This window comes from Chlorocebus sabaeus, unplaced genomic scaffold, assembly GCF_047675955.1.
Source record: "Chlorocebus sabaeus isolate Y175 unplaced genomic scaffold, mChlSab1.0.hap1 unalloc_scaffold_251, whole genome shotgun sequence".
In the NCBI taxonomy this organism is placed as follows: Eukaryota; Metazoa; Chordata; class Mammalia; order Primates; family Cercopithecidae; genus Chlorocebus; species Chlorocebus sabaeus.
The window spans coordinates 128,989-142,485 of record NW_027327539.1 but is presented as its reverse complement, the minus strand read 5'-3'; the positions used below and the strand labels follow the sequence as shown (position 1 = coordinate 142,485).

Below are 13,497 nucleotides of genomic sequence, written 5' to 3'. Positions count from 1 at the left end.
GAGCTCAACGCCCCATGACAGGCACCATAGTACGCAAACTTTACAGACATACTAGCAAAGGCCACAGCAGGCGCTGAGTGAGGAACAAGCTGACCAAGATCCTGGGGTTCTGCCACACAGCCCTTAAACCAGGGACTGGAAACTGTTTCCCTAAAGAGCCAGGAGTCAGTATTTTCAGCTTTGCCAACTGATCTTTGCCTCTAGGATGCAACTCTGCCATGGCTGCATGACAGCAGCCTTCTGCAGGTGGCCTGTGAAGAGATGGACATGACTGCACCCCCAATCAAACTTTACTTATGGACATAGAAGCTTCTCAGTGTCATGAAGTGTTAGTTTTTTATTTGTTCAACCTTTTGGAAATGTAAAATCCGTTCTTGATTCACAGGCCACAAGAGCAGGCAGGGATAGGCTGCCCCTGGCCGACCTCTGGAATGAACTTAGAGAAGGAAATGACAGGCTGGGCCAGCGCAGCCTCCTCACAGCGGATTCACTGCAGGAGGGTCCTTCTTAGCAACCACTTCTCATCCTTCAACTTGGCTTCAAGTGCAGCTCAGGTGGAGAAAGAGAGAACAGAACTGGCCTCGGCAACAAGAAGGAAGGAGACGCAGGGTCAAGCAGCCGTGTGGATCCATCACACTCAACATTCACACAAAGCGGAACACAGGCAGGACCAGCCCGGGGGGTCGAAGTGGAGGCTCTCTGGGGTGCGGAACCTCTGGGGTGTGGAACCTCTGGGGTGCGGAACCTCTGGGGTGCGGAACCTCTGGGGTGCGGAACCTCTGGGTGGGCAAGATTCTCTACCTAAAACTCATATAGAAGATCTACACAGCAGTAGTTACAGAAAACACACACTAAGAAAAAGGCCAAAATAAAAATAGGACACCAAGTTTGGCCAACCGGGTCTCACAAGCCAGTAGGTAAAAAAGCCCAGGAGGGCCCACCAGAGGAGCTGGGGGTGGGTTCCTGCCTGCAGGGAGCCTGGGACACCCCATTCCCACAGATGAGGACCCAAGTTTTAGGGAGGAAGCTGTCAGAGTCACCCAGTGAGCTCTTCAGAGCTGGAGCCACAGAGCAGGTGAGGAGTCCTGGCCATGTCCCTGTGTGCGCTGAGAAGCTGGGGTGGGGGCACACCCCCAGGGGCAGATGCAAACAGTGGACCTCGGGCCCTCCTCCTGCCCAGAGGATGCTCAGCTCCCAAGGGACCACCAAGGCCTGGAACCCAGGGACACACCACCTGACCATCATGCCCAGGCCTCCTGGATCAGGTAATGTCCAGTACAGGCAGGCAGACTGGGCTTGGGGCCAGGACAGGGGTGGATGGTCCTGCTAGGCAGGCCTCCTTCTCCCTACCAGCTGGGCTGGTTGCACTGTAGTTTTGGTTCTGGCAACATATTGCTGCCCACTTTGGCCACACCAGTCCCCGGTTCCCTGGCTAGGCCCAGTGCTGTCCAATCTACCTACACAGGCCCCACACACCCAGTGCCCACTAGGCTCTGTCAGCCAGGAGGACCCATGCTCATCCCCTGAAGTTTCCATGGGAGCCTGCGTCCCACAGGAACCCACAGCTCAGGGCCAACCTCCATGTGGGCCTCTTGGTCGTGGTGGTAGGGGCGGGGGGGAGTTGACCTCCAGCCCTCCCATCCTGGCCACTGTATTTTGTGGGGATCATTCAGTCCTGGGAGCTTCCTGGGGACCCCAGAAGGAAGACAACAGGGTGGTCATGGCAGCCTCAGCCCGAGGCTCTGGGCCGGAATTTGATAACAACCAATTGAGAGCAACCACTGAATTCGATCCTCTTACAGTTACACGAGAAGTTGGTGAAGAACTGAATGTAGACCATTCTATGGTCATCTGGCATTTGAAGCCAATTGGAAAGCTGAAAAATCTTGATAAGTGGGTGCCTCATGAGCTGACCAAATATTTTAAAAATCATCCTTTTGAAGTGTCATCTTCTCTTATTCTATGAAACAACAATGAACCATTTCTTGATCAGATTGTGACATGCCACAAAAAGTGGATTTCATACAAGAGCCAGCTCACTGGTTGGACTGAGAAGAAGCTCCAAACCACTTCCCAAAGTCAAACTTGTACCAAAAAAAAGGTCATGGTCACTGTTTGGTGGTCAGCTGCCGGTCTTCTGATCCACTACACTTTTTGAATCCTGGTGAAATCATTACATCTGAGAAGTATGCCACGCCATTCGATGAGATGCACGGAAAACTGCAGCACCTGGAGCTGGCACTGGTCAACAGGAAGGGCCCAGTTCTCCACAACGCCTGACCACATGTCATACAACCAGGACTTCAAAAGTTGAATAAACTGGGCTATGAGGTTTTGTCTCATCTGCCATATTCACCTGAACTCTCGCCAACCAACTACCACTTCTTTAAGCATCTTGACAACTTTTTGCAGGGAAAACACTTACACATCCAGCAGGATGCGGAAAATGCTTTCCAGGAGTTCGTCGAACCCTGAAAGCATGGAATAAACAAGTTTATTTCTTATTGGCAAAAATGTGTTCAATGTAATGGTTTCTTTTCTTTTCTTTTTTTTTTAAGACAGTCTCACTCTGTCGCCTAGGCCAGAGTGCAAAGGTGCAATCTCGGCTCACTCTACCCTCCGCCTCCTGGGTTCAAGAGATTCTCCTGCCTCAGCCTCTTGAGTAGCTGGGATTACAGGCACATGCCACCACACCCGGCTACTTTTTATACTTTTAGTAGAGATGGTATTTCACCATGTTGGTCAGGCTGGTCTCAAACTCCTGACATCCTGATTCACCTGCCGCAGCCTCCCAAAGTGCTGGGATTACAGGCGTAAGCCACTGTGCCCAGTCCTTTGCAATGGATTCTATTTTGATTAATAAAGATGTGTTGCAGCCTAGTTATAAAAATTTAAAATTCATGGTCCAAAACCACAATTACTTTGACACCAACCTAATAATAGAAGAATTAAAAGAGGCCTTTACATTAGAGAGCCCATGGATGATAAAATAATAAAGAATATTACAATTTCCATAAGTCACAAACTTGGTAACTTAGACCAACTGGATGAATTAAAAGACACAATCTATTAATACTAAAACATAGGAGAAATAGGTAATCTGAATATATTGATATCTATTTTAAAAATGGAATCAATACCTAATAACCTTACAGAAAACCTATATATTCCAAAAATCTGATATTCTGTCATGTTATTCTAACTGGTGGGATTCGGGGATTTCCATTTTGATAAGAACATAGGTGAGTTGCACACACTTACTTTTAGTGCTCACTGGTCAGGAAACCTATGTCCACTATAGGATACCGCAGAGTGATGCGTTTTGGAGAATTTAGGCAAGATAATATGATTTTCAGAGTTAAAGGAAGACAACCTGTTTTATGCACAGTAATTCTTCATAATATCACAGGGGATACCATATTTAAACTTTGAGGTATCCCCAGGTATAATTCTTATTTGAGCCACATGTGAATTTCAGACACGGAGGCTGCCCAACTTTGGTGGCTTTCAGCAGATGTGGAAGTTAATTCACAACCTACTTTGTGGAGGCATAAAATTCAGTGAGCACTCACTTAACCTTTTACTTTAAATATTATTTGTGTAAACTTTGCATTTCCAATTAGGTGAAATTTTAAACCTGTTTCAGTTCTTATCCACCCTTTTTTTTTTTTTTTTTTTTTTTTTTTCCTGAGACGGAGTCTTGCCCTGTAACCCAGGCTGGAGTGCAGTGGCATGGTCTTGACTCACTTAAATCTCCGCCTCCCAGGTTCAAGCAATTCTCCTGCCTCAGCCTCCCAAGTAGCTGGGATTACAGGTGACCACCACCACGCCTGGCTAATTTTTGTATTTTTAGTAGAGATGTGGCTTCCCCATGTTGGTCAGGCTGGTCTTGAACCCCTGACCTTGTGATCTGCCCACCTCGGCCTCCCAGAGTGATCGGATTACAGGCCTGAGCCACTGTGCCTGGCCTCTCCACTCTTTTTAAACGGAGGGGAGTAAGGGTTGCTTTAAGTTAGGAGGGACTTCCGTGTACCCAACCCATTTGTATAAATTTCTTCCTTCAGAGTTCTTCCAATCAGCATCACCATTGTTAAAGGCCTCCCACATGGTAATAATTGTGCTACAGGGTTTTATGAACATGAAGTTTATGTTTGGCTGAATTAACCTTCTTCCTGTCGCACAAGGGGGGCATAGGTGTTTTCACTAATTATGAAGCGGGTTCACTGTGCAATGGCTACCAACTTTTCTGAGTACAGTGAAACCAAACACATTCATACATAAATTCCATGAAGTGAATTTATTACTTACAAATAACAAACAAAAGACAACAGAAGCCTAGGATTCAATATGAACCACTACCACAAGATCAGGAAGGCTACCCAGAGAAGATGGATGGAGTTTTGACTGTAAACCCTTCACTTGCACTACAACTGAGGGACCCCAGCAAGCAGCCCACCTTGGGTTTTCTCCCACGATGTGGTTGCTGGACACAAGCGTTAAAGGCCGTTCTGTTTCGAGCAGGGACTCTAATAGAGCCTGAGCTGTTCTGGTTAATGTCACCTGATTATCAGGATATTGCCTTCCCAGCATATCATACAGTTATCTTGAGAATTACCAGTAGGAAAGGGAGCAAAATGGCCCTGCACCCTTCAAACTGAAGGATCAGAATATTTGCTGTGAAAGAAGCACAGACAGTAACAACAGAGTGTTCTTGTGAGTCATCTACTAGTTCTCTTGACCAGAGCGTGGCACCTGACTGCTTTTCTCTTTCCTTTCAATGGAAACTGTTTCGGAATATTTTGAATATTTTGAATTTCTACATCTACAGAGTTGAGGCACACGATCGCTGGCAGTGTAGACTCTCTGTATAGTTACAGGAAAGAGTTCAGGAGCCCATCAAGCCACATTGGAGGAGACCACCTAATCCTCCAGAGACTGTCACTCCATCTTCCTAGGGTTAGCTCCACATGCAGTAAGGCCATTATGTCTAAGGCCGGCAAGACTTTCAGTCCGAAGATTCGACTTTTGACATGCTGATAAGCAGCAGTGATAAGAAAAGCCCACACATTGGCTAGGAATTTTTCAATGCAAGCAGCTGAGATGCTTCTTCATATGCTTCGATAGGGGCTAATATCAAACTCTTTCTTCCCATTTTCATTACTCATCAGTGACTGAACCATGAGGCACCATGGATGTACTCCTCATCAGGAGGGTGTATGGGACAGCGGCAAGGGGAGAAGCAGCACAAGAAACAATCAAGGCCACTACTTCTGCCTACATAATAACTATTGTCTTGGAGTGTACAATAATTAATAATGTTCACATGGCTGCTCTTAGCATACAGAGATGGTGACCAGAGTAGATGCAGGGACTACAGAGATACAGCCTGATTCTTGCTAATTAGGACATAAGTGTCGGCTTATGTGCTGTGCTTCTGTGCATTAATAAGCCAGGACCTCAAAACTGCCTGCTAAGCACAGGCCAAATGTCATGCTGGGGTGCAATTAAACATTCATGTCCAGGAGATGAGAGCGTTTTAGTGTGGGAGAAGATGACAACACCTGAAGAAAACAAAACGCTGTGCAGACCAAACGGAAGGCCCATCATCAGCTCACGGTTCTGACTCAGGTGACTGCTGATGTGTTATGGAACCATCAGCCAACAGCAGGTAGGTCAAGTTGAGCAGGTGTCCTTCATGAGGGCTGGTCCATTCCATTTGTGTTGTCAATTGTTTCAATACCGTCTCATGCACCCCACTGGTGAGGAAGGAATTTGCGCCCTACTTTTACTGGCACCGTTAAACACATAACATCTCTTACTAAACAGAAAAACCAGACATCAGTTATTAATTACATATAGAAGGATGGTGTAAGTTCCCACAGCCCCAAACAGGGATTAACTTGGGAGCAAAGAGTGGTATCACATTAAAAAAGTGAGGATTTTCCTTTTTTTTTTTTTTTTTTTTGAGACAGAATCTCGCTCTATCACCCTTGCTGGAGTGCAGTGGTGTGATCTCGGCACACTGCAAGCTCTGTCTCCCGGGTTCTTGCCCTTCTCCTGCCTCAGCCTCCCTAGAAACTGGGACTACAGGCACGCACCACCACGCGTGGCTAATTTTTTGTATTTTTAGTAGCGACGGGGTTTCACCGTTTTAGCCAGGATGGTCTCGATCTCCTGACCTCGTGATTCACTCGCCTCAGTCTCCCTAAGTGCTGGGATTACTGCCGTGAGCCACCACGCCCGGCCGAAGATGTTCCTTTGTTCCTACAGGAGTATGTGATTGGTTTGTCTGTTGGCTGGTAGGGAACTGAATCATGAGACACTGACTGGTAAGACTGTAATACTCTAAAATACAATATATAAACCATCATACCATAATGGTGTAATACGATCTACTACAATACCAAAGGCATCGATGAAAAGCCCAATGTTATCATATGTGACTGAGAGACTGAATGCTTCCTCCCTCAGATTGGTTACAATGTATCGTCCTATGACAGTCCACTCTCCTTCATTCAAAGTGAACGATCCAAATAACAGACAGAAATAATAAAGAATAAAGGGCAACAGATGCAAAGAACTCACGAGATGATACTCTATGGTAAACTTTATGTACTTAGGAATTAATACCAACTCATTATTAGCAAAAAATAAACATCTTTACATCAAGAGTAGTTTTTCCTTTAACAAGGAAAGGTGGAATGTGTATAATGAACAAGGGATAATCAAAATTTTCCAAATGAGGCTAGTAAGGCTATCCCAACAATTGCCAATCATTATTCACTGGTCCATTAATCACAGGGCAATACATAAAAATGAAACTTACCTGGCCAGGTGTGGTGGCTCATGCCTGTAATCCCAGCATGTTGGGTGGCCGAGGAGGGCAAATCATGAGGTCAGGAGTTCAAGACCAGCCTAGCCAACATGGCGAAACCCTGTCTCCACTAAAAATACAAAGAATTAGCTGGACGTAGTGGTGGGCGCTTGTAGTCCCAGGTACTCAGGAGGCTGAGACAGGAGAATCGCTTAAACCCAGGAGGTGGAGGTTGCAGTGAGCTGAGATCGCACCACTGTACTCCAACCTGGGCAACAGAGTGAGACTCCATCTCAAAAAAAAGTTAATAATGAAAGAAAAAAATTAAACTTACCTCCATGTTAGAAAAACATCAAAATTCAACCATGAATCCAGCACATTATCAAATCAATAGACAAGAATTCTACCAACAAACAATATCATTATCTATGAAACTCAAGTACTACTGCTTAAAGAGCATTTACAGAACTCTCACTTCAAGGGTTCCCTGCAAAGCAAGGTGAAATACATACTCAAGACTCTTTAAGAATGAGCCACGGGAAAAACAATATACTTGTAACTTGTGTAACATTTCATACATTTTTTCAAGCACTACTCGATAACTAATTTGCATCAGGCTTTCCAAATTAGAAAAGCTTCACTTATAGAACTTCTTTCCTGTGGGAGTTTTCACATGACGTTTCAATTAAATGTGAAAACTGAAAATATTCTTGCAGTTTCTAAACTATTAGAGTCTTAATCCTGTGTACGTTCTTGTATTTACAAGGTCCAGCCAGCTACAGTGTGCATTTTCATAGGTCCTTGAGTGGGTATGAGAGAAATGAAACATTCCCACATTCTGGACATTCATAGGGTTTTTCTCAGGAATGAGCTGATGTCTTCATATGGAACTAACACAACTGAAGGCCTTACCACAAATTTAGATTCAAAAGGCTTTTCTCCAGTCTGAGGCCTCCCAAATCTTCAAAAACAGGAAAATCTGAAGGCTTGGCCACATTTCCTACATTCTTAAGGTTCCTCTGCAGTGTGAGCCTTTTCATGTTTATGAGGGAATGGGAAAGAGTAAATGTTTTACCACATTTCTTACATTCAAGGGGCTTTATTTATTTGTTTGTTTATTTTGAGATGGATTCTCACTCTGTCGCCAGGCTGGAGTGCAGTGGCACAGTCTCGGCTCACTGAAACCTCCGCCTCCTGAGTTCAAGTGATTCTCCTGCCTCAGCCTCCTGAGTAGCTGGGATTACAACCATATGCTACCACACGCAGCTGCTTTTTGTATTTTTAGTAGAGACGAGGTTTCACCATGTTGGCCAGGATGGTTTCGATCTCCTGACCTCGTGATCCGCATGCACAGGGCTTTCCCCCAACCCCCCATTGCTTTTTATGTCCTTGAAAAAGAACTAAGACAACTGAAATGTGCCACCATGCCCAGCTAATTATTTTTATTTATTTGTTTTGAGACGGAGTCTTGCTCTGTCGCCCAAGCTGGTGTGCACTGGTGCGATCTCGGCTCACTGCAAGCTCTGCCTCCCAGGTTCACGCCATTCTCCTGCCTCAGTCTCCCGAGTAACTGGTGTTAGCCACCGTGCCCGGCATTATTTTATTTTTTCTAGAGACAGGGTTTCACCTTGATGCCCAGGTTGTTTCACGCTGTTTTAATCCGGGCTGGTTATGAACTCCTGGGCTCAAGCAATACACACTCCTTGGCCTCCCAAAGTGCTGGGATTATAGGCTGAGTCACTACACCCAGCCTCTATATCATGACTTCTTTCATGGCGAGTAAGATGACTGGAACGAATGTAGGCTTTACCGCATCTCTTACATTCATAGGGTTTTTCTCCAGTATGAATTCTTCCGTGGAGGTGAAGGGAACTGGGACGACTGAAGGCTTGGTCACATTGTTTACATTCATAGGCTTTCTCTCCCATATGAGTGCTTCTATGGTTACAAAGGGAACTCAAATGACTAAAGGCTTTGCCACATTGTTTACATTCATAAGGTCTCTCTCCAGTATGAATGCTTCCATGGTCACGAAGGGAAGTGGAACAGCTGAAGGCTTTATCACATTTGGTACATTTATAGGGTCTTTCTCCTGTGTGAGTCCTTTCACGCGTCTTAAAAGAACAAGAAAATCAGAATGTTTTTCCACATTCCTTACATTCGTAGGGTTTCTCTCTAGTGTGAGTTCGTTCATGTATTAGACAAGAACCGGAAACAGTGAACGCTTTACCACATTGTTTACATTTATAGGGTTTTTCTCCTGTGTGAGTTCTCTGATGTCTTTCAAATGAATTGAGAAAATAAAAAGCTTTCCCACATATCGTACATTTATAATTAGATTTCCACTGTGCATTATCTTGTGTCTTCTAACACCTGGAACAGAAACGAAGAGTTTCCCACACTGTTCACATTTATATTGCTTCTCTCCATATGGTTTGTATCCTGAGTGAGCTAAGATGTGCCTGTTAAGGAGGGAATGACGTACAAAGACTTTTCCACAAATACTTCATTCACATTGTTTTAATCCAGCAGAAATGTTCTCATTCAGATCAAGCATTGGAATTTGGCTGACAACTGTCCATACTGACTACCGTCTTTGTTTTCACACAGTCTCTGTATCATATGATTTCTGTAAAAAAAAATGTAAAGCACATAATTATTGCTTGGTTTAATAACTTTCTACTTACTAATAGGTGTTGGACTTACACTGCTACCAATACCAAGGAAAATGCTTTTTTTTTTTTTTTTTTTTTTTTTTTGCCATGACTGAATTATTGGAAAGTAAATGGGTTACTACTGAAAACACAGCTACCACCTGCATGGCTATGTCCAAATTAGTAACATTCATGCACACAGTTTTGTAGTACTATTTTCAAGTAAACTGTTTTCCAAACACTGACTGCTACACTGAAGTACATTGCATTTTGGGTGAAATTTTTCTAAAAAGAAATAAATTTCAAGTGACTCTCATTTGTTTTGATCGCTTGCTTTTAAGTTCATGACAAGCTAAGATTCCTTCAGAGGACTTTATTTCCTCTTCTCCGTGCAAATTATCTTATATCTTTCCAAGGTTTTTCGAAGTGATCTTCAATATTCTGGTCTTTTCGTTTGTTTCCTAAAATACAGACCCACAAAATTATCATGAATTATTACAAACTATAGAAACATTACTAGATTTAATGTTCATTGTACACAGTGCCCATGCCTGATTTCTTCACCAAATCATTCCCTTGCGCCATTCCAAATCACAAATAGCACTGATGATAGGGAAATACTTCTGTAATTAAGTGAAATGTTTTGTCATTCTCAGCTACAGAAACCAGGTTCCTGCAGGTTTCCTGCATCACTTCTCTGCAGAGATTCTTCTGAGAAGAATCTAGCAAAGCCCATTCCTCCTGGGTAAAGTTCACAGCCACATCCTCAAAAGCCATGGAGTCCTAGAACATTCTACACATGTGGATAGAAGGATGGGTGGGACTGACAGCACTGGGAATCTGTACTCAATCCATAAGCTGTTTACATGATTCTAAAATTTCCAAGCATTTATTTTGTGCCTTGATTGTCAGAACTCTTACTCTGTTCACACATACTCCCTCCCACACAGCAGTACGAATGCTAGAATCGAACTATTCAAAAAGGCAACAGCAAAGTAGAAACACCCATCTTATTAGAGAATCCAGGGAGTAAGATGTGCTGTTAGGAGTTACCTTTTAACTTCACTTTGTACAATTCTAGTATCTGTCATAAGGGAGTTAATATTATCAGTCCTGAGACTACTTATTCTTAAAAACGTCTGCTCGCAAAGTTCCATCTTTGTATTAGTAACTTACATTTTGAAAGGGATTCCACCAACCCTAATAAGAATGACTCACTGCATGTAAATGGCTTATGCAATGTATTTGCCAAAACTTTTTCTGCTGAACGTCTATTATTTTGTGTCACTGCAGTGGTGCTTAGGGAACCAGACACCAAAACACTGTCTGAACACTAAGTGTTCAATGAGTTTCCCTGGTAGACAATATTTTACACGTGCTGTCACTTGTTAACTGGGGAGTTGAGCCCATTCCATGTGATTACACCAAGACAGAGTAGGCTCATTAAATTTAATTGAGTAGTAAATAAAACCAATAATTGATATTTGACAATACTAATAGAACAATTTAAAAAATTTCTATTGCACAATGTGAAGGCAGAAAAGAATAAGAGGAAATACGACACACGTTTTTTAAAATGACATTAATGTCATCACTTCCAGATGCTATTCCTATGAAATCACATAAATTCCCAAATCAGGTTGTTTTTAGGCAAGAAAAAGTACTTTTTCATACGTAGTAAAAATGACAAATGTCTAATGATTTTTAGTCATCTAAAAAAAGAGTGATGGCTTGTCTAACATACTTCTAAGATTTTCAGACGAAAATATTCAGGACAGCACAGTATTAGCAGAGAGATGAGCAAGCAGACCAAGGGAAAAGAAAGTCTTAATGACCCAGCATTTATATGGAGAGTTGAGGAATGATAGAGTAGGCACTGTAGAATAGAAAAATAAATCACATGCACTTTAAAATATGAGGCAAACCAGGCTGGCATCTACTTGGGAAAATGCATTGCATTCTTCTCTATTCCGTGAGCCATAATCAACTTATTATACATTCAAATATGAGAGATAAAACCAGAACACTTTCAGAAGTTACAGGAAGATTTTTTTTATGAAGGATTAGGCAGAATTTCTTTTATGTAAGAAAAAAGTGATGAAGGAACAGACAAACTCAAACATATTAAAATTTAGGGAATAAAAAGAAAATACAATGGGCAGGGCATGGTGGCTCATGCCTGTAATCCCAGCAGCTTGGGAGGCTGAGGAGGGCGATCACCTGAGGTCAGGAGGTTGAGATCAGCCTGGCCAACTTATCAAAACCCTGTCTTTCTGTTGTTTGTTTGTTTGTTTGTTTGTTTGGTTTTTTGCGACGGAGTCTCCCATTGTCGCTTGGGCTGGCGTGCAATGGCAAGATCTTGGCTCACTGCAACCTCCACCTCCCGGATTCAAGCAATTCTTTTGCCTCAGCCTCCCAAGTAGCTGGGATTACAGGTGCCTGCCACCAGGCTCAGCTAATTTTTTTGTATATTTTGTAGAGACAGGGTTTCACCATGTTGGTCAGGCTGCTCTGGAACTCCTGACCTCATGATCGGCCTACCTTGGTCTCCCAAAGGGCTGGGATTACAGACCTGAGCCACTGTATCAGGCCTAAAACCCCCTGTTTACTAAAAATACAAAAATTAGCTGGGTGTGGTAGTGGGTGCCTATAATCCCAGTTACTCGGGAAGCTGACATAGGAGAATCACTTGAACCCGGGAGGCGGCAGTTGCAGTAAGCAGAGATGGCGCCACTGCACTTCAGCCGGGCTACAGAGCAAGACAGTGTCTCCAAAAACAAAACAAAACAAAACAAAACAAAACCCTCGAATATCCAGATAAGAGGATACAGATGTGTCCACTGTCATAAATTCTTCACCATGCTACAAGAAGGAAACTGACATTTTGGTGAATCTTTGTAAATCATCAATTTATCTATCACACTTTTATTTCACCAGTAACGTTGATAAAGCTAAGTCCTACAATTCCATTTGAAATTACCCTTAAAAAGAACACACCTTTAAAACTTACTACACTCACTCTGGGGAAGAAATAAATATGAATTTTTAGCAAATAAAATACACCATTTTACCTTGCCTCTTTGGAAATAGTATGTTTATCTTTCAAGCTGTACTGATAAAATGTATCTTACAGCCAATGAAAAACTGGAACACAAATAAGCAGACAAGCCTTTTCAAGGTAACAAACTCAGGGAGAGGCAGTGCTGACTCCAACACAGACCTTTGTAAGTGTCACGGCAGGCCATTCTGTCCCTCGGGACACCCATCCTGTTCAGTAAAGTGCTCAGTGATCACCCAGGAGGCACTGGCACTGCTCTTTGTCCTCCTGTGCGCCTTCAGTGCATTTTAATGTTCAGGTTCTTGCACATCCTCTCTGGGGTGGGTTTTCCTTGTCCTTTGGGACAGTTTTTCTATCTTCACAAGTCTGAGACAATCTAGAGAGCAGAAATCATTTCTACCTTTTCCTCTCAATATCAGTATCCCATTGGCAGACCATCATTGTGTCTCCAAGGAATAAAAGCTCTGGCTGGAGGAACAGTTTTAATGACCTAACTTTAATGACATTACGTTGAATTGTCCATTCATTTTAATGTCCTAAAATTTTAATAATCCTAAGGGGTCACCATTTTAGAGAAAACTATACCAAGAGATTCCTCTAAGGCCAAGAGCATCCAGCTGCTCCCCTGAGCGACTCTACCCCCTACCTCAGGCTGTCCTTGGCGATGAGATGACCCCGGGGCTGATAGTCACTAGACCCTCCAATAGACATGGCCACTGTGGGTATCCTGGGTCATCCCCAGACAGTTTTAAAATTCCAGGACTAGGGAAAGACAGGAGGGTGGCTGAGGACACAACACCCTGTAAAGTTTTCACGGAGGGACCTCAACCTAAAGACATTTTGGTAATATGTACACTTAGGAAAGATGAAAAGAAGGGAGGCACAAATATTTCTTTTACAGTAGAGTGTCAGATGATTTATTCTCCACTTTCCTCTCATGTAAAATGCTTGGAAACAGAAAAATATTTTGG

At 43.2% G+C, this 13,497-nt stretch overlaps 1 pseudogene; it reads right to left on the bottom strand.

Annotated features, from left to right (window-relative positions):
- Positions 1 to 8,431: 8,431 nt before the first annotated feature.
- Positions 8,432 to 13,237, bottom strand: LOC140711176 (uncharacterized; annotated as a pseudogene).
- Between the last annotated feature and the right edge of the window lie 260 nt (positions 13,238 to 13,497).